At 33.8% G+C, this 27,579-nt stretch overlaps 1 protein-coding gene across 4 annotated transcripts in view; it reads left to right on the forward strand.

Moving 5' to 3' along the window:
* Positions 1 to 27,579, forward strand: part of NEK7 (NIMA related kinase 7) — a 167,742-nt gene that overhangs the window by 93,601 nt on the left and 46,562 nt on the right. The window lies entirely within an intron of this gene.

A 27,579-nucleotide genomic window follows, 5' to 3' on the forward strand; every position in this document is an offset into this window, starting at 1 on the left:
AATGGTTGTTAAATTGTATGACCCTCAAAGGAAGAGAAATTACTGAGTGATGGAAGTTGAGAGAGAACCTTGAAGTGTAACTGGGGAGCAAGGAATATTCCCATTCCCTTAACTTGATCAGTGAGCCATGGGGAATGAGTGAAGCTATAGCTGGCACTAGAATAAAAGAAGAGGTTGTCCAAATCATGATTGGGAGATTAGGGGGTTAGCAGCCAAGAGAAGCCATTTTGCCAACCTTCATCAACCTTTCCTTAGGGGACATGCAACAAGAAATCAGAAGGCATATTGAGAGAAAGGCCTTCAATCTTTTCATACTTGAGGCTGCATATCAGATAAGAGAAGGAGGTAATAACAGTCTCTGAGCAAAGAGGGAGGTCATTTTGAGGCAGAAAAGAGTCACCCTTTGTTTGGTCCCCTTGTTACAATCCCCTTGTTGCTTTCTCTCAGGGGACCCACAGCAGATGGGAGGCTGTCAGTGAGAGAAGTCACCTCTTCTTGTCAGAGGCTAGAGATGCCTTATATAAGAAATAATAAATGCTTATTAACTGAATGACTATTTTAGTTTATAGCAAATCCTCTTTGTTATTGACTTTTTTGGGGTATATATATACTCATAGTAAGAACTCTTTCCCTTCATTTGATATTGTTTTCCAGAATTGTTGAAACAAATGAATAGTTCCACGAAGAATAAATTGATGTGCTTATCTTTCCTCAATTCATCTAGCATTTCCCATTTCCATCTTTTTTGTCTTCACTAATTTTATGGGTGGGATAAAATGTGAAATCATTTCTTTTATAATTTGTGATTTAGAACAATTTTATGGTTATTCATATCCTTTGACAACTACTACTGGAGCAGGAAGATATTTTTCATCAATCATCTCTAGGTTGGTTATTGCATTGATCTGAATTTTAATATATTTTAGAGGTTTTCCTTTATGTTATTGTGGTTGTTGAATGTATTGTTTTCAAGGTTCTGCTTGCTTCTGCATCTGTTCAACCAGTTTTAATATGCAAAGTTTCTCACAGAGAAATAATAAATATTATACTTTATTGAACCATTTCTCAATCAGTAGGTATCCATTTTTCTGTTCTTCATCACTTTGAATAATTTATTATGCCCAAGGAGAAACCTCAGTTGTTTTAATCCACATTTCTCTTATTAGAAGTGATTTAGAATCACTTACAGAATATTCCTTCATCTTAATTTGCTTGTAGTTTACATTTCATAAAATTTTAGAATAGTAAAGGATCTTGGGGAAGGTTATTTAGCATGACCTGTATTTGAAAAGAGATGCCCATTGATGAGAATGTCAGGGGCTGACTTTGACCTTGGCTTCCTGACTCTAGGCCCAGAACTTTGTCCATTGTACCACATTCAAATGCTTTTCTCCTCTCCCTCATTCTCTTTCCATTCCTTGACTTCTTCATATTACAGTATCTTCTTATTTAGCCCATAGTAAACACTTAATATATGCTTTTCATTTATTCAACATAAAAGGCTATTTTGCCTCTACTCTTTGATTGATTTTGTTCATAAATCAAATATCAACTTTTAGTGATTTATGTTTAATGAGTATGTAAATAAAAATTAAAGAAATTGCCCAGGAATAAATCTGTATAAATGATGAGTCTTTTGGGTGAAGGAAAGAAGGGACTTTGATTACATTTCTGACAGCAGTGGACTTTTGTGCTAATGCTTCATTTAAGATTGGAGTTCATGATTTAATGTAGCTGATCATTTTGGGCCAAAGTACTTATTGGGTATTCACAATTTTTGGATAATGAATGTCTTGAATGATTTGATTATATTAGTACTATTTTAGAACTGATCTTAAATCTATTATTCTGGTTTTTAAAAGGGTGAAGACAGATTTGACATTCTTCAGAGAGATGTAGAGAATTGATTACAGACAAAGAGTATATTTGAAGGGGGTCTGCCTGTCTGTAAAGCCTTGGCATAGGTGCCAGGAAATAGCATCCATGGAAAGGATGTGGGGAACCATTGGCTAACTAGAAAAGGGGACAGTGACATTGCCCCCCCCCCAAACAACAGCTTTGATGATAACCATAGAGTGGCAATAACTTCCAGACTTATTAGAAATGTCCAAGTTAATGTAACCTGGAGATCAGTGACCCCATAACACCAGATGTGATACAAAAGAAAGATGCACAATGTGGAGGAGCAGATCTGTAAATTAAACTATTAAACACATGTACATACTCCCCAAAGTACATATAACATATGTTAGGTATGTAGATTGTTTAGGTCCAATGGGAAAAACACTCTTCTAGTTGTACCTCTCCTCTGAAAGTGTCAAATGCAGGATGGCACTAGTGTGGGATACAATACAAAGATCGCTGGATTTGGTTTTAATGAGGTTAGTGGCAGGTCCCAGGTTCAGGGAACCAAATGAAAAAGTTTAGGGTTCCTGGAGGTCAGGGAGTTAAATGAAGAGGTTAAGGGTTGTGTCCCCAAATGATGAAGTTCGGCACAGTGTCCCCTTGATTCCCCTAGGATTTGGTGCAGGGCAGGGAGTTGTGGGAACCCCTTATAGCAGTACAGAGGTCCTTCGTAAAGGAATTTACAAACCCGAAAAGCTAGAAGTTTATTATTAGCACTGGGAAGTCAGCCCTTGCTATGCATGAATAGAAAGACTGAATTCCTTGGTGGCAAGATCCTGACAGAGAAGTAAAGTTTCTAGCAGAGAAATCCTGACAGAGAGGTATAAAGTCTTATTAAGGAAATAGGTGAGAAAGATAAAGAGGGAGTAACGCTGAAAGAGAATATCATTTCAGTGGCAGAGGGTTGCTGCTATGCCAGGGAGAGAGAGAGGTTCATTGGCATAGCATGGCATGGAATGTTAGGTCCTCTGCAAGGACTAAGCCCCAAGTTGGCTCATTTTATAATAGAAGCCTAGGCTAGCAGCTCTTGATGGGGGCTGGGTGCAGATTGAACTGGAATCAGAGAAAATCTTGGAATTGAATGAATGTCTCTGGACTAATTTCCAATTTAATAGGTTTGAAATCTCCAGTTCCAGACTCAACTAGCCCCACCTAGATAACAGAATGAAAACTACTTTATCTTGATTCCCTGGGTCAGGTCTCTCAGGGGAGAGCTTCTCTGAGGGAGTTCCCAAGCTTTCTCCCCAAAGTCTGAGAGAGAAAGTGTGAGAGAGTTTCGGGGCTCCCCTCATCAGTTTCACAAGATTTGGGTTGGAATCCCACTTTAGTCACTTTCGGCCTGTATGACTTTGGGTAAGTCCCTTGACTTTATATTTATCATCCTCATAATCAGACTCTTGCCCCTAAGATGATAGACTCTGAGTGGTAGCAGCATGTTAGTATAGTGGATAGGATACTGGGAGTTGTGGATGGAGAATCAGGGAGACCTGGGTTTAAATTTAATCTCAAACAATTACTATCTATGATGCTGGACAAAACACTTGATCTCTATCTCTGTTTCTTATCTATAAATAATAACTTTTATCTACCAGGGTTATAATTTGTGAAATGAGGAAGGAATATTACTATTACAAGACATGTAATTCCTCTTGGGATATGTCATTACAAAATTTGGGACTAACTTAAGGAAAGGACATTTTAAAAAACATAATTCTGCATTATGTTATGAAAGATAAATGGAACAAAAGGAAAGAATAAAGTGAAAATGTGCTTCTGTGTACCTTTGGACTTTATCAGTTCTTTTTCTGCTTATGGATAAAATTTTTTATCACAAGGCTTTTGCAATTGTCTTGAATAATTGAATTGCAGAAAGAGCTAAGTCAACCATAGTTACTCATCATTACTGATGTTACTGTATACAGTGTCCTCTTGGATCTACTCACTTTACTTTCTATCAGTTCATGTAAGTCTTACCACTTTCTTAGCATTTTTTACAGCACAATAAGTATTCCATTACATCCATATACCCTCCTGCTCTTCCTTCTTTTAGCACCCTTTTCCTTTTCTAGGCTTTCTTTCCTTCTGCTTCTGTATAGGTAGGATAGATGTCTGTACACAATCTTGACTCAATTACGTATGTATGTTATTTTTCTCTTTGCTAGTGAGAGTAAATTTCAAACATTTATCACTTATTTTATTCTTCATGAAATATTTCACACATTCTGCCTTTCCCTTTCATCTTCTTCCATTGCAAACCTCTTCCTCACCCATTAATTTTTTTCTATATAATTCCATTAAAATCCATTTATATGTACACTCTCAATGTATACTCCTTCTAACTGCCCTAATATAGATACAGTCCTTAAGAGTTACAATTATCTTCCCATGTACAGATGTAAACAGTTTAACTTTTTGAATAACTCATGTTTTGTTTGTTTCTTTTTTTTTTTTTTTTTTTGGTTTGTTTTGTTTTTGTTTATTTTTTTCTATTTACCTTTTTATGCTTCTTTTGAGCCTTGTATTTGAAAATCAAAAGGTGAATTAACCATTAGTGAAGAGGAAACTAAAGTAATAATTAGAAGCTATTTTGTCCAACCATATGCCCCCAAGTCTGACAATCTCTTTGGAATAGATAAGTATTTATAAAAAATATAAATTGTCCAGATTTACAGACAAAGAGATAGAGTACTTAAATAACCTATAAAAAAAAAATGAGGGTGCAGTGGATAGAGCACTGACCCTAAAGTCAGGAGGACCTGAGTTCAGACATGATCTCAGACACTTAACACTTCTTAGCTATGTGACCCTGGGCAAGCCACTTATCCCAATCACAAAGAAAGGAAGGGAGAAAGGAAAGAAGGGAGGGAGGGAAGTTGGAAAAGAAAGAAAAAAAGAGGAGGAAAGTAGAAAGGAAGAAAAAAGCCATCAGTGAACTCCCTGAAGAAAAAATCCCTAGGGCCAGATGTATTACAAGTGAATTCTACCAAACATTTAAAGAACAATTCATTCCAAAACTATATAATATATTTGGGAAAATAAGTGAAAAGGGAATCGTCATCAAGAGCATACACAGTAACCAGATATAATAAGATAAAATAGTTAAGAGAATCCTAGAGAATCAACTAAAAGGCTACCTGAAGTAATTAACAACTTGAGCAAAATTGCAGGATATAAAATAAATTCATATAAATCATTACATGATATAAAATAAATTTGATTTAAGATAAATTTGATTATGTTAAATTAAAATAATTTTGCACAGACAAATCATCGCAACCAAGGTTAGAAGGAGAATAGAAAGCTGAGAAACATTTTTTATAGTAGTATTAGTTTTGTTTTTTGACTGCCTGTTGTAATTTCTTCAATTTTTTTCTTCTCTTATTGCTAACGCTAACATTTCTACTATAGCATTGAATAATGAAATTGGTGGAAATGGGCATCCTTGTTTCACCCCTGATGTTACTGGTAAGGCTTCATTTTCTACTCACTTCTGGTTTTCATCGGGAATATTTGAAAGTTTTCCCTTATTTCCCTTTCTCCCTTTCACACATTGAAAAATTATGCTCAGTTTTACTGAGTAATAGATCTTGGATGTAATACAAGTTCCTTTGTTTTCTATAATATTACATTTCAAGCCTTCCAATTCTTTAATATAGAAGCTGTTAAACCTTTTATAATCCTTACTGTGGCTCCTTGATATTTGAATTATTTCTTTCTGGCTGCCTGAAATATTTTCTTCTTGACCTGAGAGTTTTGGAATTTGGCTATAATATTCCTGGGAGTTTTTTCCCAGAGATCTTTCGGGACATGATTGGTGGATTCTATAAATTACCATTTTCCTGTTTGGTTCTAGAATATCAGGGCAGTTTTCTTTGATAATTTCTTGAAAAATGCTATCTAGATTATCCTTTTTTAATCCTGGCTTTCTCATCAGTAATTCTTAAATGATCTCTTCTGGATCTGTTTTCCAGGTCAGTTCTTTTTGTAATGATATTTTTTTTACATTTACTTCTATGTTTTTCATTCTTTTTATTTTGTTTAATTTATTTGTGATGTCTCATAGATACAGACTTTTACTTGCAAAAATAAATTTTCTAATTTTCAAGGAATAATGTTCTTCAGTCAGTTTTTGTATCTCTTTTTCCAATTTGCCAATTTTAATTTTTCAAGAGTTATTTTCTTCAGTAGATTTCTGTTTCCATTTGACCATTTCTAATTTTTGAAAAATTGTTTTCTTCATTGAATTTTTTGTACATCTTTTCCCCCTATAATTCTCTTGTATAACTCTCATTTCTTTCCCCATTGTTTCTTCTATCTTTTTTATTTGATTTAAAAAAAAATTTTTTTTGAGCTCTTCCATGATGACTTTTGGGCCAGAGACCAATTCTTATTTCTCTTTGATGCTTCACATGTAGGCTTTTTGGATGTTGTTGACCTCTTCCAAGTTTGTTTTGATCTTCCCTCTTCCCATAGTAGCTTTCTTTGGTCAGGGCTTTTTTGTTTGTTGCTTGTTTTCCTTTCCCCCTCCCCCCCATTTCCTGTTTCATAATTTTAAAGTTGAACTTTGCTCCTGGGGCACAGGGAACAAAGTCCCTTTCTTTTAGCACTAGGCAGAACCTTGGTCACTTGCTGGCTGCATTGGACCTCTGTAACTGATGGCTTGCCTGGTGTGCTAGGGTTGTCTAGCCTATTTACACTTGCTCTGGCCTGCAGACCTCACCAGCAGCCTGTTGCTCTGGGGCTGGAGACTTGATAGCTAGGATGCTTAGCTAACATTATGGGTCCCTGGGCAGACTAATACTAAGACTAATAAAATTTCTTCCCTTCAGAAATTTTTTTTGCTCTCCATACTTCATTGATGTGAGATCTTTGGCCACCTGTTGTTCTTGCCAATAATTCTTTTCCAGTTCCTTTTTAGGAACTGTTGAATCTTACCATACGTGAATCATGATCTGAATATGATGTGGACTTTTCATTGCCATTCATTACAAGTCCCACAGAAAGTGAATCACCTCAATTATATGATTTATGTTTTAGGGACTTCCCATCACTACCCAAAGCAATTAACTATTGAAATGAAGAAAGTTTAATGCATAAATGTTCTGTCTAAAACTTCAAGACCAAAACTAAGAGGACTTATCAGTTACTTTTTCATAGAAGAAAGTATCTATCAGACAGTTTTGCAGATATGTGATTTTTTTTTAAGAAAAAGCCATTTCTAAATATATATTTTTGAGTGTTAACTGAATGTGAAGACAGTCAGTATATGAAATCTTATTTCTTCCTAATTAGACAGACTACTGTCAAAAATGGTCAGGAATGGATTCTAGAGTTTTATTCTCTCCCAGTCTTGATCTTAGTAGAGGAGTGCAGGAGGTAGGAGAGCCAGCAGGAGGATGGTCAAAAACGGAAAGTCTCATTTCCAGTTCTGAGCCCTTAAATACCCTATTACAATTACATCATTGCAGCATACTGATTATGTGTGAACTAGAGAACTATTACATCACCATGCTAAGTATTAAGTATATGTGTCCTAGAGAACCATCATTTCATCAATTCCACCGACTTAATACCTTTTTGTAAGTATCCTTGTTTCAAGTATACTTCTCCAAAATTGTGGCCCTCTACATCTCTGGCTTTCTTTTGTTTTAGAACAGGTGGTCACACCCTCCCTGACTTCTTAGGAAGGGAGGTGAAAACACCAAAAAAGAGGTGATCACACTCTCCCTGACTTCTCAGGAAGGTGAGAACACCAAACCAGATGTTGTTAGCAGGTTTCTTCTTGCTTGAAGGGTAGTACTTGAAACAGGTATACATAAATACAGCATGGGAGGCATTACACAATCATATAGTAATTTAGCACAGGCAAGTAGTGATGTAACAAACAATATGAATCAATGTGAGGAATTATACATGTCCATTAGTCCTAGAGATAGTCTAAAATCATACTATTGTCCATTACTTCATATCTCAGGGAACCAATGATTCCTGCAGATTTTGAAGTTCTACATCAATCTCATTAATGATTTTTGACATTCATGAGTCATACACATTGGTTAACAGCGATGCTTTTTTCATGTATTTTTTTTTATTTTAGCTCTACTACATTCTTTGTTTTTTAGTAATTATAACTTTTTATTGACAATACATATGCATGGGTAATTTTTTACAACATTATCCCTTGCAGTTACTTCTGTTAGAAAAATCCTTCCCTTCCTCCACTTCCTCCTCTAGATGGCAAACAGTCTTATACATGTTAAATATGTTATAGTATATCCTTGATACAATATATGTGTGCAGAACTAAACAGTTCTTTTGTTGCACAGGAAGAATTGGATTCAGAAGGCAAAAATAACCTGGGAAGAAAAACAAAAATGCAAACAGTTTACACTCATTTTCTAGTGTTCCTTCTCTGGGTGCAGCTGCTTCTGTCCATCCTTGATCAATTGGAACTGAATTAGATCTTCTCTTTGTCAAAGATAGCCATTTCCATCAGAATACATCCTCATACAGTATTGTTGTTGAAGTATATATAATGATCTCCTGGTTCTGCCCATTTTACTTAGCATCAGTTCATGTCAGTCTCTCTAAGCCTCTCTGTATTCATCCTGCTGGTCATTTCTTACAAAACAATAATATTCCATAACATTCATATACCACAATTTATCTAACCATTCTCCAGTTGATGGGTATCTATTCATTTTCCAGTTTCTAGCCACTACAAAAAAGCCACCAATAGCCATGCTTTTTCAGTGACACATGTAGTCAGAGATGGAACCATCTGGTGTTTCTTGGGTCTTTTCCTTCGTTTCAAGGGTCTGCTCCATCTTTCTCTGATGAACAAGGCGAATACGGCTTGTTGGCACCCATCTCATTCCTTCGGCACCCATCTCATTCCTTCTCCACCTGTGGAGATACAAGCAAAACTTCTCCCCCAAGCAGTTAATCTATCTGGTCCCTTTCACTCACCACTTTCTGATCTCTCCAAATCACCTTGTGATTATCTAAAGATAATGGAGCTGCTTGCATTGGATACTGCCCTTTTGGTGGGTTATAAAACCTGTCTGCTGGAGCCAGTGCATCTTTATAAAAAAAATAATAGTGTAAAGAGCTAAATTTAGAAGTTCTCTAGGATTACCTGTGGCTCCCCTTTTCTTTAGTTTTTGGAGGAGTGTCTTGATGTCTCTGTTTCTCCTCTCTACTATTGCCTGTCCTTGAGGATTCAAAGGTATGCCAGTAGTGTGTAAAATTTGATACTGTGCACAAAAGTGTGCAAAATGTTTAGAAGTATATGCAGGTCCATTGTCTGTTTTTATTGCTTGTGGCATATCCATAATTGCAAATGCTTGTATAAGGAATTAAGTGACTACTCGGGCTGTCTTTTGCTGCTAGTATTGCAAAAGTAAATCCTGAAAAGGTGTCTACTACAACATGGATAAAAGACGACCAAAAGATTTATAATGGGTCACATCCATTTGCCAAATTTCACTTTGTCTCAAACCCCAAGGGTTCTTCCCTGGAGAGAACGTAGGAGTGTGGAAAGGAAGGGGATATGTACAGGCTTTTACTATGCTCCCGGCTTCTCCTTGTTATCCCAAATTGCAAACGTCAAGTTTGAGCAGCCTGATGACATTTAGGATGAGATTCTTGGGCTACCTGAAATAAAGGAGTATTGGCTAACATGGTTAGAAGGCTTATCTGCCTTTGAATTACCCTCAAACATAGGACCTGGAAGTCCACTAGGTGAGTGGACATGCAAGATATAACTCTTACCTGGATGCTTTCTCACTTGCTCTTGAAGTTCTTTAAAAAGCTGATATATGTTAGAAGCTACAAATTTATTTGGGCTGTAGCAATTCTTTGTACCTACTGAATAGGCTGAATCAGATGTTATATTTACATCTCCTGGATAATAAGTAAGAGCTAGCATGATTGCATACAATTCATTCTGCAGAGTGGGCTGAAAAGAGTTCTGACTACTCTCTTTATAGTTAAATCATGAGATTATATAGCACAAATGTTATGTTTGAATGCATCTGTAAAGATAGTTGGTCTTTTAAGAGGAACCTTAGAAATCTGTTCTTCAAAAATCCATTGCCAATTATGTAATATCTGGGTTATCTTTAAAGAAGACCCGTGTGTAATATTTGGAGCTGTGGCCAATAAAATTTGCCACTCTGGGATGGTTTCACAGAATACATTAATTTATGCATTGGTATAAAAAGTGTATATCTTGTCAGGTCTTATCCCAGATAATTGTACTACTCTCTTAATTGCCTTTAATAAAATTCTAGCCACAATCACTGAGAAAGGAATAAGACTTTGTTCTGGTGTGCTGGGGGGTTCATCCACTCTATCACACTGTGTCCTTGATCACAGACTACTGTGGGTACCTCTTTTGTAGCAAAAACTGCTATTTCCAGGGTTTTTTTTTTTAGTAACTCTTGCAACCACATTGGATGAGCTTCTTTTGTAAGCTGGTGTGCTGAGTTTAAAGCAGTATTGCCTCTTAAAATGCCATATAATGGTTGTAATTGATAGGTAGTTAAGCCTAACATTGGACACATCCATTGGATATCTCCTATCAGTTTCTGAAAGTCATTTAATCTGTTCAACTTCTCTGTTCTTAAGGAAAGTTTTTGTATTTCATATTCTAAATATTGAAAAGGAGTATCTTTGAATTTTTTTCTGGAGCTATATACAATTTGTAGTTCCTTAGTGTTTCTATGGTCTTTTGTAGACATGCTTCTAACATTTGCTTTTTAGGTGTATACCCCAAGATATCATCCATGTAATGTAACAACATAACTTTTGGTAATGCTTTTTTTACTGGAATAAGAGCAGCAGCAACATACGTTTGACATATACTAGAATTATTTTTAATTTCCTACGGCAAAACTGTCCATTCATAGCTTTTATAAGGCTCACCTAAATTAACATTCTGTAATGAAAAGGTAAATCTTTTCATATTCTCCTTATCTAGAGGAAATAGAAACAATCCTTAATGTCTATAACCCAAAGAGGTCATTTTTAGGCAATTGAGTAGGAGATGGACGTTCAGGCTGAAAAGGTCCTATAGTTTCTATCGGTTTATTTACTTTTCTTAAATCAGTCAGCATCCTCCATTTTCCAGATTTCTTTTTTTACAACAAATACAAGGGAATTCTAAGGACTTAGAGAAAGTTGTAAGTGTCCTTGGTCAAGTTCTTCCTGTACTATATCTAATAAGGCCTGCATTTTTTCACTTGCTAAGGGCCATCATTCTACCTATACTGGTATATCAGTTTTCCATTGAATAGGAACAGGTGAGAGTGTTGGCAGGCCTTCAACAGCAGCCCTGCCTAAAAAAAACGAAGTACTCATTTGTAATCCTAACTTTTGTAAGATGTCTCTTCTCCACAGATTGATGGGGATTTTTCAACTATAAAAGGAGTAAAAACTCCTGTTTCACCTTCAAATGTCCATCTCAAAGGGGTAGCACTAACTTCAGCTGCTATTGATCCTTCTATGCCAGACATATAGGTAGGTGTCTACCTTAAACTTTGGCCAATGACTGGCCCAATTATCACTTGTAATGGCAGTACGAGCTGCACATGTGTCTATCAGTCCTTGCAGTGGTATGCTATTTACATAGATAGTGAACATAAATGAGTCAGTTGTAACATCTGCAATCCAGAATATTCCTGGATTCTGTTGTTGGAAGTCAAAATATGAGTAAATATCACAGATTGCCTATTAGGAGTATGTATCAGTAAATCTGATGCTACTACTTCTCCTGGTTGATAAGTCACACATTGCCTACATGTATTGTGACTGGGATATTATCTACACATTCTCCAGTTTTCCACATCAATGTATGTAGAGGGCTGAAACTCCAAAAAGGTATGCTTGAATCAGACAACTGAGCACTTAAGGCTAATTACCTATTTGATATGAGACAATGACTCTATTAGCATATATTTGGATAAATGGCTCTTCTCACAGTTAATGCTGGCTGAATCTTTGGTGTTAAGATAATTTTAGGTAAGGATTAGAGGGCAGGGGAACAGAAGCCAAAGTCACTTTGTGCCAGGACGAGGAGGAGAGAAGTTGGTGACTTTGGACTCGAGACTTCAGGATATGTCTTTGACGAACCTCGTGGCAATTTACCTGCTTCTTTAACTTCTCCCCCTAAAGACCAAGGACTTTTACTTATCCTGACTCTGGCTGGTCCTGAGGCCTCCAGGGAGCTAACCCGTACTTCACAAGGGTATGGATGGACACTGTTTTGTAAGTACTCTCAGGAGGTGCAATGGTCAAGCCTACTGTGTGTGGAGGCAAAGGATCCATAGGCTGGTCAGGGACAGATTTCACCTCTCCAAGGGATATCTCAGTAGTCCCAGCTGCATACAACTCTAATCTCCACAATTGTAATCCCTTTCTCCCATCAGGTTGCTTCTTGGCTGATTGATCATGTTGGATTACTGAACTTCTAAAGACTGTATGGGTGTAGCATCAGCTGCCATCATGCCCCACATGTTTTTTGCTTGGGGCCTAGAACCTAAGCCCCGCCTCCCGTTTCCCTGAGTCAATGCACATTCTGATGTCCAATGGAATCCTCTATTACATTTTGGACATGGGATTTTGGGTCTTGTTCTCCCACCCTGTCTTCTCTGCCAACATTGAGCTTTCAGATGCCCTGCTTTATCACATTGAAAGCATTGACATGTCTCTCTGGGAGTTTCTTGCCAAAAGGGACCCTGTCTTCCCATGTTCCTATCTTGAAATGTCTGCATCATGGCCTGGGTATAAAAGGTATTTGTGCCCACTGTGGCACAGTGTCTTATGATCTCCTCTGCAGGAGCATCCTTGTGTAGTCCTAGTATAATTCTTCTACAAATCTCATTAGCATTTTCTCTAGCAAGTTGTCTTAACATAATTTCTATTACTACATTTTCACCAATAGTTCGTATGACAGCTATCTGCAGAAGTCCCACAAAATCAGCAAAGAAATCAGCAAGGTCCATTTGGACCTTGCACTGTTTTCATGAAAGCTTCCCCTCTGTCTTATCTTCCTGGGAGCATGCCCCATGCTTTGATAGTATCAGCAGCAGCAATTTGCTCATATGCTGTGATAGGATAATTAATCTATGCTAAAGTGTCTGCATAAAGACCTAAACCTGCTAGTTGGTAAAAGGTGACTAGTATATTAATTCCATGTTGTATATTTCATTGAGCTTGTATTCTACAGAGTTCAATATACTTAGAAAGCCACAAGAAGTTTTGTCTAGGTTCTAAACATGTCCTTGCTATAGATTTCCAATCATTAGGAGTTCCTTCTGAGAAGCACCACACTCCTTAATTTCATCAGCATTATGCTTAACTCCTTTCTTGTCCAATTCTTCATACTTTTCAGCTGCTTTGTCAGTATCATCCCCCTCCTGTTCTTTATCCTTTTTCCTTATTTTAGAACTTAAGTAATTCCTTTTAGTCAGTTGTATTATGTTGTATTTATAGAATGTTTCCTCAGGAATCAAAACAGGACCATTATCATCATAATATTCAAATAGTTGCTCTCTCACTAGTTTCCACTTATCTGGCCCTAATTTTTCTTCCTTAGAGAACCAAGGAGACATGTATTCTAATGTATCTAAGAGTTCAATGATCTTCTCCTAAGTTACCAACAAACTGCTCCTTTATTAACCTAACTTTGCTTGCTACAAACTTCCCTTGGGGCGGAGAAGCTCTTTTCTTAGTATTTGCCCCATTTTAATTGAAAAACAAAAATGACTAGTTTACTTACCCTATTTCCAGGTCACAGGGACTTCTCCACTGAACTTAGGATCGATCTCGTCAGTCGAACTGCTGAGTGTAGGTCCTTAAATACATGTTTGGGCACCAAAATGTAATGTTTGGGCTACCTTTCTGGAGGTTTTTCTGACAGGCCTTGGTCTCAGCAGGATATATCAGGAGAATGTTCAAGAGTAGTCTAGAGTCTTGATTCTGGCTCATTCTTGATCTTAATGGAGGAGTGCAGGAGGCAGGAGAGTCACCAGGAGGATGGCCAAAAATGGAAAGTCTCTTTCCAGTTCTTCTCAGCCCTTAAATACACTGTTACAATTACATCATTACAGCATACTGATTATATGTGAAATAGAGAACGATTACATCACCATGTTAAGTACTAAGTATACGTATGTTAGAGAACCATCATCTCATCAGTTCCACTAAGTTAACACCTTGTTGTAAGTATCCTTGTTTCAAGTATACTCCTATTAATTATGAAGAGGAATATACTCCTCTTAATTTCATTGCAATTGGAATTGACATAGTTAAAAACTATGCATAATTTTTAAAAAGATTTTATGTTCTTTTCCTTTCTTTTTTTTTTTTTTTCTTTCCTTCTTTTGATTTTATACTGGTCATTTCCTCTTAATTCCCTTGCAATTGGACCTTACTTTATAATATTTAAGCAAAAGCAAGATGTATAGTGATTATCTGACAGCTTATACCATAGTCTTCTTCCATAAATTCCTCCCTTTTCATTAAAAGGGAAGAACATTTTGTTGTCAGTTTTCCTAGAATTGAAATTAGTTGTAGTTAATTAGTTTGATTACCTTTTAATATTGTTTTTGTTTACATTGCCATAGTTATTATATAAATCATTTTTATTACTTTGGTCTTCATCTGTTCATACAATACAAATCTAATCAAGTGTCTCTGAATACCTCATATTTTTGATATTCTTAATGTGCCATACTTTAGTTATTCCTCCATAATAGGCACCTACTCAATTCCTTAATTTTTGTTGCTACAAAATGTGTTGTCATATGTGTGTGTATGCATATATGTGTGTGTGTGTGTGTGTGTGTGTGTATAGTATATATGAATACAGGAGCTTTTTTCTTCAACCTTCTTAAGGTATATGCTCAATAGTATCCTCTTTATGTCAAAAGATATGAACAAGTTAGTGACTTTTTTTTTCCTTAGAAAATATTTTTTCAGAACAGTTGAACTAACAACAAATAAAGATCTTTTCCCACCTTACATCTATTTATTGTCTTTTTTTTCTGCTTTCAAATTAGCATAATATCTTGACATGACTTCTTGATAGGTTCATTACCAAAATTTATTGATATAATAAAGAAAAAACATACAAATTCTAAAGTTATTTTAGGATAATACATTTTTTCAATCATTCATATGTAATGCAAAGTCAAAATTTGAAGTATGAAATAAAATCAGATTTTAGAAAGATGTATATTTGGTTATACATAGCCATTATTTTTTTTTTTTTACATATTTCCTTATGAATCATATTGGGAGAGAAAAATCAGAATAAAATGGAGAAACCACAAGAGGGGGAAAAATAAAAAACAGAAGAAAAAGGGAATAAAAACCGAACATAGCATGTGTGGATTTATATTCAGTCTCCATAGTTCTCTCTCTGGATACAGATGGTGTTTTCTATCTAAAATTTATTAAGGATTGCCTTGGATCACTGAACAACTAAGACTTACCAAGTCTGTCATAGTTGATCCTTGCAAAATTTTGCTGTTACAATGTACAGAGTATTCCTGCTTCTGCTTTTTTTGCTCATCATCAGTTCATGTAAATCTTTCCATGCCTTTCTAAAGTCAGCTTGTTCATCATTTTTTATAGAATAATAATACTCCATTTCTTGCATATACCATGGGCATCTACTTGTTTTCCAATTCTTTGCCACCATAAGAGCTGCTTTAAACATTTTTGCAGATGATGAGTCTTTCCCCTCTTTTATGATTTCTTTGGGACAAAGACCCAGTAGTGACACTGATAGGTGAAAGGTACATTTAGTTTTATAGCCCTTTGGGCATAGTTCTAAATTACTCTCCAGAATGATTGGATCATTTCATAACTCTATCAATAATGCATTAGTGTCCCAGGTTTTCCATGTCCCCTCCAATATTTATCATCTTTTCCTATAGGTAACTTTAGTTTTTTTCATCTAAAAATTGTCTGTTTATATACTATGACCACTTATCAGTTAGGGAGCTATTTGTATTTTCATAAATTTCATGCATTATTTATGTACTTCAGAAATGAGGCCTTTATCAGAAACACTGACTATTAATATTTTTCTCCCAGCTTTGTGCTTTTCTTCTAATTTTGTCTGTGTTGGTTTTGTTTGTGCAAAACCTTTTTAATTTGATATAATAAAAGTTGTTTTTTTTTTTGTATTTCATAATCTTCTCTAATTCTTCTTTGATCATAAATACTTCCCTTCTCTAAAAGTGTAATGGATAAACTATCCTGTATTCTCCTACTTTGTTTATAGTATCACTCTTTATGGCTAAATCACATACCCATTTTGACCTTATTTTGGGATGGAATGTGATATGTAGATCTATGCCGAGTTTCTGACACTATTTTCCAGTTTTTCTAGCAATTCTGTGGAATAGTGAGTTCTTATCCCAGAAGTTAGAATTTGGGGGTTTATCAAAAACTAGATTATTACAGTAATTGATTATTTTATTATTTTTTTTAGCTCTATAAAATAATTTTAGGCAGTTTGATTGGTATGACACTGAACAAGTAGACCATGTTAGGTAGAATTGTCACTTAGATTATATTAGTTCACTCTATCCATGAACAATTGATATTTTTCCAGTTGTTTAGATATGACTTTATTTGTATGAAAAGTGTTTTATAATTGTGTTCACATAGTTCCTGGATTTGTCTTGGCAAATAGACACCCAAATATTTTATTTTGTGTACAATTATTTTAAGTGGAATTTCTCTTTCTTTCTCTTGCTGCTGAGCTTTGCTAGTAACAGAAATACTGATGATTTGTGTGGGTTTATTTTATATCCTGCAACTTTGCTAAAGCTGTTAATTGTTTCAAGTAGGTTTTTGGATGATTCTCTACTATTCTCTCTTAAATATAGTGTCATATTATCTGCAAAGAGTGGTAGTTTTATCTCTTTGTTGTTTATTCTAATTCCTTTAATTTCTTTTTCTTATTGCTAAAACCAATATTTTTAGTACAATATTGAATAATAGTGGTAATAATGGGAATCCTGTTTCACCCCTGATCTTATTAGAAGTGCATCCACTTTCTCTTCATTATAACTAATGCTTGCTGAGGGATTTAGATAGATACCACTTATTATTTTATGGAAAACTCCCTTTATTCTTGTGCTGTTTAGTGTGTTTAATAGGAATGGGTGTTGTATTTGTCAAAACTTTTTTTTGCATCTATTGAGATTATCATATGATTCCATTACTTTTGTTATTGATTTAGTCAATTATGGCAGTAGTTTTCCTGATATTGAACAAGTCTGGCATTCCTAGTATAAATCCCACTTGGTTATAGTGTATTATCCTGCTGATAAGTTGTTATAATCTCTTAGCTAATATTTTATTTATTTATTTATTTATTGCATCAGTATTCCTTAGGGAGATGGGTTTGTAATTTTCTTTCTCAATTTTGGCTATTCATGGTTTAGGTATCAGTACCATATTTGTGTCAGTATTTAGCAAGACTCCTTTTTTCTGAAAAGTTTACATAATATTGAAATTAATTGTTCTTTAAATGTTTGGTGGAATTCACTTGTACATCCATCTAGCCTTGGAGATTTTTTTTTTCCTTAGGGACTTCATTGATGCCTTTTTCAATTTATTTTTCTAAAATGGGACTATTTAAGTAATTTATTTCCTTTATGTTAATCTGAGCAATTTATGTTTTTGTAAATATTCATCCAGTTCAATTAGACTATCAGATCTGATGGCATACAGTTGGGCAAAAGAGCCCCTAATTATTGCTTTAATTTCTTCTTCGTTTATGGTAGATTAACCCTTTTCATTTTTGATGCTCCAGTTTGGTGGTTTTTTTTTTTTTTTTTTTTTTTTTTTTCCCTAATCAAGTTAAGCAGTTTAACCTATTTTATTTTTTTATTTTAATTTTTTTTCATAAAACCAACTCCTAGTTTTGTTAATTATTCAATAATTTTCTTACTTTCAATTTTATTAATCTCCGAGTTTTAGAATTTCAAATTTGATATTTAATTGGGGTTTTTTAATTTGTTCTTTTTCTAGCTTTTATAATTTCATGCCCAGCCCACTGATCCTCCTCTTTATTGTATTCATATAACTATTTAGAGATATAAAATTTCCACTAAGAGCTGCTTTCTATAGGTTTTGGTATGTTGTCTCATTATTGTTATTCTCTTGGATGTATTTATTGATTGTTTTTATGATTTGCTGTTTGACCCACTCATTTAATTTCTAATTGGTTTTTAGTCTATCTTTTCCTGGTCTTTTATTAACTGTAATTTTTATTTTATCATAACCTAAAAAGGAAGTTTACTATTTCTGCCTTTATGCATTTGAATATGATGTTTTCATGTCCTAATATGTGGTCAATTTTTGTGAAGGTGTCATGTACTGCTTTAAAAAAGGTATATTCCCTTTCTATTCCTATTCAATTTTCTTTGAGTCTATCATGTCTTAAGTTTTCTAAGATTCTATTAACCTCCCTAGTTCTGAATAATAAATAATAAGTTCTGTCCCAGCCTTTTACCCTATGCTACCCCTTTGTTTCAAATGTGTTTCTTATAAACAACATATTGTGGGATTCTGTTTTTTAATCCATTCTACTCCTCGCTTTTGTTTCATGGGAGTTCATCCCATTTACATTCACAGTTATGATTACCAATTATATATTTCCCTCCATTCTATTTTCTCCCCTGTACATACTTTTGTTGTCTCTTCCCATTTTGTCATTCTTTAATAGTCTTTTGTTTTTAACCCACTGAGCTGTCAATTTGCCTTCCCTTTTTATCACTCCATCTTTTTTCTCATACCCCTTTCTCCTAGTGTTTCTGCCTTCCCTTATGTAAAAAAAATGGCCCCTCCTTTTTGTTCTTTTTTTCTCTTCCTACTTTATTATAGGGTAAGATAAATTTCTATACTAAATTGAATGAATGTTATTCCCTCTTAGAGCTTGAATTGTTGAGATTAAACTTTAGACAATGCTCATTTCTCTCCCTTCTTTCCCTCTATTATAATAATTTTTTTTGCCTCTTCTTATGATCTAATTTATCCCATTTTACTCCTTTCCTCTTCTTCCAGAACAATTCCTTAAAGTCTTTTTCTTTGATGATATCACATCAGAGTCAATTCATACTCATACCCTCCATCCATGTATGTCCCTCTAACTGTCCCAGTAAAAGAATATAGTTCTCAAAAGTTACAAGTATCCTTTTTTCCAATAGGGGTGTAAACAGTTTAACCTTTAAATAATATTTTTTGTTTGATTCCCCTCACCCCCCATTTATCTTTCTATATTTCTTTTAAGTTCTGTGTCAGAAAATCAAAATTTCTATTTGATTTTGTTTGTTTTTTCAGTAGAAATGATTGAAATTCTCTTACTTCATTGAAGATCTGATTCCTTCTCTGAAATATGATTCTTAGTCTCGCTGGGTAGTTGATTCTTGGTTGTAATCCCAGGTCCTTTGTCTTCCAGAATGTGGTATTCCATATTGATCCTTTATTGTTGAAGTTGCCAGATCCTGGGTAAACCTATTACTCCTTGATAATTTGAATTTTGTTTGTTTTCTAGCAGTTTATAGTATTTTTTTTTCCTTGAGATTACAATTCTGGAATTTTTCAATGATGTTTCTTATAATTTTCCTTTGTGGAAATCTCTTTTTGGAGGTGATTGGATTATTCAATGACTGTTTTGACTTCTGATTCTAGTATAGCCAGGCAGTTTTCCTTGATGATCTCTTGAAGAATGCTGTGTAAACTCCTTTTTTTGGTCATGGCTTTCATGTAGACCAGTAATTTTAAAATTCTCTCCACAGGATTTATTTTCCAGGTCAGTTATTTTTCCAATGAATTGTTTTACCTTTTTTTCCATTTTTTTTTTTCATGCTTTTTATTTTGATTGATTCCTGAATTCTCATAGAGTCAATAGTTTACATTTTCCTGGTTCTAGTTTTTAATGATTTGATTAATTTTACTTTTCAAGTGTTGTTTTCTTCATTTTTTTTTTTTTTTTTTGCCAATTGTGTTTTTTTTAAGGAATTGATTTCTTCAGTGGATTTTTTTTTTTTTTTTTTTGCATTTGACTCCTTGTATTTTTCGAAGAATTGTGTTCCTTTTCCAAGCTGTTCATTCTCTTTTGTATACCCCTCATTTCTTTTCCAAGTTTTTCTTCTACCTCTCTTATTTGCTTTTTAAAATCTTTTATGATCACTTCCAAGAAGGCTTTTTGAGCTTGAGACTACTTTGTATCACTCTTTGAGATTTCACATGTGGGCATTTTGTTTTGTCTGAGTTTGTGTTTTGGTCTCCCATGTCACCATAGCAGCTTTCTGTGGCTAAGGTTTTTCTCTGTTTCTTGCTCATTTTCTTTCTTTTATTTATTTTGTGACTTTTATGGTCAAGCTCTGCTCCTGGGATACAGAGGGGTCTGATCCCAAACTTTTTGTACTGGCTTTGGACACAAGGACCTCTTATGTTGTTCACAGCAGGAGGTAGCCCTACTGGTCTGTCCAGGCAACAATCCATTTTCCCAGACTGGCAATTTGCCTTCCAAGCTGGGACTGGAGGCTGCCCCACTAATCTGCTCCACTACTAAGCCTTCAGAACCAGGAGTCTCAGTTGCTGATCTGCTGTGATCTCTGGACATTCTTTGCTGGTCTGAGCACCCATTTCAGCCTAGTGAGACTGATCTTTCTTGAAGTCCTTCTAGACTGTCTTGAGCTGGAGAGTGCTTTCATTCTGTTAGACTGTGTTCAGAAGCTTGGTTTCATGTGGTTTTTGAGGGAAACTGGGAACTTCTTGGCCATTCCACCATCTTGGCCCTACCCCAGGAACTCCTCCCTAAATATATGTTGTAATTCTTTTGGTGTATTATGCTGTTTTTAAAAGTGCTTATTTTAATAAAACACAATAAGTGATATGTAGCAAATATCTTTTAAGAAGAAATGCCTGTTACTTTGAAGTCTGTCAGTAGTTAACAACAAAAAAAATTAAGCACATATCATGTGCCATCCACTGTGCTAAATTATGAGTTTACAGATATAAAAAGACTGTCCCTGACTTCAAGGAGTTTATAATGTAGTGGAAGAAGAAAATGCAAAAAAGAAAGTTGAAAATGGTAGGGAAGGGGAAAGATATTGGGGATGAAGTCAAGGAAATCCAAATGACTGCAGCAAGGTAAGAAATGAAGAGATATCTGAAATTAAATATTTTTTATATTAAAGAAATTGATATGTTCTTCATAAACAATGAAGCATGCAACAGAAATCATTAAAAGTGATATTTATTTTTTGTCAGAATATTGTCTTGAGTCCAGCTTACAAATTAAGGCATTCTGTTCTTAGTCTAAATAGAATTACATATAAGTTATCCACTTAATGATATTCATTTTTTGTTGCGATGCTGGAATCTTTACAAAGTGTTAAGTCATTAGAGTTGATAGAGACAATAATTATCTAATTAGCATGGTTCAATATGATTGATCTGATCCTACGAGATGTTATGGGCCAGAACTTGAAACAAGGTACTAAGTACAACTGATAGAAACAATGCTTGTGGTCACACCTTTAGCAAGAAGTATTTAAATACTCATTGGAGTTCACACATTTGGGAGATTTCAGGGTTTAGTATGAGATATCTGAATTCACACCTCCTTTGAAGCTCTCAGGACCAGACAGCACTCTGGGAGAAATTCATAATCCCATTCTCTCAGAAGACATCATATATAAGAAACAGACAGAGGCTCTCTAAAAGAGTTCAGCTGAATTAGATTGAAGAAGGAAGCGTCGGTCAGTTCAGCAGAAGCCCACTCTCAGAGGCACAACCAGATTCACTTCATCTCACACAGCTGTGGTGGCTGGGCTCCTGCACTTCCCCCACTGAAACTAACGCTGGTCTGAAAGGCTCTCCAGAAAGCTGCCCAGCCCCAGGCAAGGAGGTGCTGGCTGGAGGCTGAAGAAAGCAGAGGCAGAAGCAAAGGACCATGCTGCAAGAGCTCTTAGAATCAACGAGAGAGAGAGAGGCCTCTAAGAAAACTAACCGGGCTATATTGGAGACAATAAAAGATCTGAACTTCTAGCACCTGGCTGCATTTGGGTGATTATTTACTTGTAAGTGAAACTAAGGCTGCCTCCAGAAAACCTCCCCAAGAAACTTGCTCCCAGAGAGAACTATTATTATTTTAAAGAAAAAGATCACCACACATTTTAAACTTATGTATTTATAAACTTTATATATAAATGACATTTATAACTCCACATTATTTATGTCTTTACTTAGTTCTGATTAGTTGATAATAGAGTAACATAAAATTTTGTTTTGATGAATTCATGTCATTTCACTTTTCTGATAATGATCTTCCTCATCTGTTTTTAGTTATCACCTACCCCCCTTTTTCCTTTGCCTCTGTTATCTCTTGTTTGTATTTCTATATACTTATTACATATTATTATTGTTATTTGTGGTATATTTGTGTATTTGTTTTCTCTCTCATACTAGAGTATAGACTTTTAGAGGCCAATTTTTTTTTGTTGGCAAACTGTAAAGTATTAACTCGAGGAAGACATTCTGAGTGCTGAAAAATTTTTGGAAATCATACTGAATGAGGATAAGTTTCAGAAAATGAGAAGATTTAGCCTGGGGGGGGGGGAAGCTTAGAGAATGCTAGCCACATTTAGGTATTTGATAGGCAATTTTTATGTAGAGGAAAGATTAGGTTTGTTTTACCTGACTCTAGGGAGTTCTGGGTAGCATTTGGAGAGGTACATTTTAAATGTGAAGAAAAGCTTCTTAAAAATTAGAACTGTCCTGAAGTGGCAAGAATGACTTCTAAGAATTCCTCATCACTGGAGATCCCTAAATGGAGGTTGGGTAATCATTTGTCAGGGATACTGCAGAGGGTTTTTTTTTTTTTTTTTTTAATCTTTTTGCAGTTTCTAATACTGTAGATTTGCCTATAATATGGTTTTAATCAATCCTGATTTGAATTTAGTTCACTAGCTGAATTAGCCTCATGAGAATACTTTCCAACTAGAATTCACTACTGAAGTAGGTGCTTTAGGTTTGTTTGTTTCTTTTTTCAGCAAAGATATGTATTGTTAAGGATGAAAGGTTCCAGTTTGATTTTAAAGAGCTTAGGATTTTTATCAGCAAATGTTTAACTTGTATTGAAAAGATTCTAGTTACCTAGTAAGTATCTCAGAAGAACATGTGGTGTCTCCTTTGAGTCAACACATGTATTGTTGAATTCATGATAATGTTTCCAAGGAAGCAAGTGAACTGAATTCTTCTTCCTATAAGTATAGCCTCATACAGTCATCCATTTTTAGAGTTGGAAGATATTTTAATATCTTAATTCCTTCATGGTAATGAAGAAACTGAGACTTGTTAGTCAACAAGGCCTAGCAGTTAATTAGAAACAAAAACAGGACTAGAGAACCCAGTCTCTCTGGAAAATTCTTTAAAAACATTGAGGGAAAACATAAACACATGTACATTTATATGTGTGTGTGTGCATGTATATGTATGTATATTGTGATATCCTATTCCAATTGGTTTCTTATTTTTAATCTGAAACTATTTTTGTTATACTATCCTCAATGGAAATGTCTAATAGTAATCATTCAGTGTATGAGAAAGATTTGTATCTTAGGAAATCTTTTCAACCTGTTACAGATATTATTATAGGCATTTATCATATTTGTTATATTGGAATGAATTTAAAATTCTAATACAAAAATATTTTTTAGTGTTTGTTTTAAGAGTTACAAAGAATAAGATGCCAAAAAGATGCTAATGTAAGCTGTACATAGCACTATTTCTAATTATTGAGTTAGCTTTTCCCTTAGATTTCTAAAACTTCTCGTCACTTTTCTTTATCTTGGCACACAAACTGAGTAAAATACTATACTAAAGATCTGATCTCTTCTTAGAGTAGTAGAAACATTTACCTTCCAACTAAGATTACTCAATGATAAAAGTTTGACAGTAATTGTCCCTTGAGTTTATTATTTTCCTGAGTAATAAAGTCATCATTTCATATAAAAATTCCATTCCATGAAGTGAATGCTAGAATTGCATATGGGCACAAAAATGTGGGAAAATGGGACTACATCTTATAATTGGTGTGTTATGTAAGTGACTGAGGGACTAAAATTGATAGAACCAGAATTGATAGTGATATTTAGAGTTTAGAAATTTGTTATCCTGGCAGATAATATAGGGAGTATTTTAATTGTGTGAGTGTATTTGGAAACTTAAAAGAAAAGTACATTTTCCCCAAAAAGTTTTGAATGGATGAAATTTGTAACAGTTAACTTTTATTAAGACAATTTACTTAGGTGATGTCTGTATTATATATAATGTACTCTGGTACTTTGTAAAACTTTAAATACTACTTATAGAATGAAATCTGCTATCATAATGTATTTCAAATTAACTAAAATAATGCAGTCTTTTTGTTATGCTACTTTTTTGGGTAAAATAGTCTCAGTAGCATAGAAAATATATAGGGAAAGGCATCTTTGCATTCACATGACCCATTTTTTTTTTTTTTTTTGATGACCAAAACATGACTTTTAAAAAGTATACCAAACGGCCTGTATTTCTTAAATACCTAATTTCTAGCCATTATGACAGGACCAAATGATACAAAAACAAAGAATGAAACATTATTCAGGTGAAATAATGCTATTTTTAGTTTTAATATTGTAATGGATGTTGTTACCATTATCTACTTTGTTCAGAGGGTCTCAAAACAAATATCACGTATTATTTTGACATGCAAATTTGAGTATCTAAATTGAAATACTGCATTCACTGGATAACACTTTTATCAGTATAAAGATTCAACTATTCTAACTGCTGTATTATAATTTTTTTGTGTTTCTGTCATCTAATAGTTAATTACGTATATGACTATAACAGAATAGGGTGTTGTTCTAATTTGCGTCATTTTGATAGAAAAATTGTCCTAGCATGCATATGTTGTCAAAATATGTTGTGGAAACTTTTCCCCACACTTTAATATATAAAATTTGATATTTTATTAGGCTTACTATAAATTTATAAGTAATGTAAATTATTGTTTTTTCTTTCTATTATTATATATTCTTTGCCCTCTTCCTAAGAAGTAGCCAACAGTGCCACCATCAGAAACAGTTAGGCTTTCTTATCATGTTAGATATTCTCATAAATAAAAATCCTAAAAGGAAAGTCTCATATTGTGACTTTTAATATAATATTTGATTCTTTATGTAAAAGCTATATTAAATATTATCTATTTAATATGATAATGATGCTATAATGAAATTAAATTTTAAAATGTTTTACCTGGGAAGCTAAGTATAAAGTGCTTTTTCTCCTTAAATTTTTGAGTAATCAAGTTCCTATAATATTATTACATAAGAGCTGATTTCTAATTTGTATAAACAATCCTTTCTGAATTATTCTTCCTTGACATGGATTATGCTAACTTAATGTCAGTGGTTATTTTGTTTTATCTTATTTATGTATTTTCACAAGGAATAGTGACCAAAAAAAAGAAAAGAAGCAAAAACTTAGCCAACTGATACCATTTTGATAGGTGCCCTCCATTATGAGTTTCCTAAATGTTATTGTGTGTCCCTATTCAAAATTTAATATTTATTTACTAAATGACTTTAAACTGTTATTTGTTATCTTAATTTAATTTTTTAAAATAATTTTAATGTCTGTGACAACTTCATGAATATTTAACTGTCCGTGTGTACAGGTTTCAAGTTTCTAATAATTTTAGATTTTTTTCCTCTTCCCTTCTCTCTCCCTAACATTAATATAAAAATTATACTTTTATAAAAAAAATTTCCATGAATTTCTGATTTCAAAATGTCAACGTTGTGGAAACTTGCTGAAATTATTTCAACTCTTTGTTTTCACATGTTGGGAAGAAATGAAAACACTAAAGAAACATGCCAGAATATTATGCATTATTCTTTTTAAGCTTTGCAAGAAATAGATGCAGAAAAAATGCCTGCTTCAGATATTTTGTGGACAGTTTTTATTATCATTTCTAATTCAAGTTATTTATAACATTGAAGGTTTATATAAACTGAAAAGTTAGTATAATTATGATAATTTAAAAATCTGTATTAAAGCATAAAAGTATGCTTTCATGTCCGTATACTTACATGATATTGTGTATTTATTTTTAAATGAAAAGAAACCTGGTCTCCATCTTCCTGTTGACATCAAACAGTCCTCTGATATGCTAATCTTGCTATGGGGAGAACCCATACATAGGATTTATTTGGATTCATTCCAAGTCTGAATGAAAATAATATGTAAAGAACTGATTTTGCAGTATTACCTCATTTGAATGAAAACTGATGTTAAAATATTCTGGAATTAAAAGTAGTTTGAATAGAAAACCTGGCATGTATTTTCTATTATTTTAATAATACTTTATATTGCCTAGAAATCATTTATATTGCTTTTTGATTCTGGAATTTATTTCATCTGTATTATTATTGTCTTTATCAACTAACGATAATATTATTAGTCATTATAACAATTTAGTTATATTTAGCAGGCTATTTGATCGTTTGATACAGGTGAATTTTGCTTAAAATAGCTAATAAGAACTTTTAAAAATGCTTTGGTTTTTCTGAGTCTTTAGTCGGAAATAATACTGTATTTTCCCATAAAAAAAAGATAGATAACCAGTACATATCTCAGTCATAGTTTTCATTTCATCCTGCCCTCATCTGGTAACATTGCAAAAAACCTGACAAAACTTATTAATTCTGAAAATCCCTGACTGATATTTAGCATATCAGTATTAATAACGAACAAACAACTGCATAGCATTTCAGGTTTTCCAAAATATGGAATATCTAGGGAATACTATACCTATTGCTAAATTTACCTTTAAATATTATAATCCTTTTGATGAATGAATGATTTTTAAGGGACAAAAATGGGCATTAGTTAAATCTATATGAAAGCATTTTAATAAGTGGGGGTCAGTGGTTTTTATGTTTAAAATAATTTCTCTATATAATCAGTTTTAATAAGTTATAAATCTCACCTCAGTTCACAGTTATTATTTTCCTCTCTTGTACAGCAATCGAAAAATAGCCTAGATAATTCCATTTTGTAAAATCACAGAATCTTTCCCAATTTAAAAATGTTTATGATATGATGATAGCATATGATATTTTAAGATTTGCTTGACCTGACTTTGGAGTGAAGTCATATATATCACTGGATATATAAGGCATGAGGTATAATTTAGTAAAATTCAAATTGTAGGTATCTATTTTTACTTTCTTAACATTTATGGCATAAATATTCATTGTTTCATGTAAACTGAATTTTTGTAAATAAAATTATATTTTAGAAGAACAAATTAGAACTCATTACTAAAGAGATCTTTTCTAGTGAGAATTTTTTCATAATGCAAATGATCATTTCTAATTTCTTAATTTTTTTTTTTAAAATGAGGCAGATCTGTAAAATTTAAAAGATATAAATATCTGCAAGATATCATTTGATTGTACAAAAACTAAAAGTACACTTTTATATTATCTAGATTAGTAATTAAGTATTGAAGAAACTGACTTGGCATAGCAAGTAAAATTCTTGGAAATCTGTCAACAAGTAAAATATTCTGAAAAGCAGTTTCAGTAT

This window comes from Sarcophilus harrisii, chromosome 4 (assembly GCF_902635505.1).
Source record: "Sarcophilus harrisii chromosome 4, mSarHar1.11, whole genome shotgun sequence".
NCBI classification, from domain to species: Eukaryota; Metazoa; Chordata; class Mammalia; order Dasyuromorphia; family Dasyuridae; genus Sarcophilus; species Sarcophilus harrisii.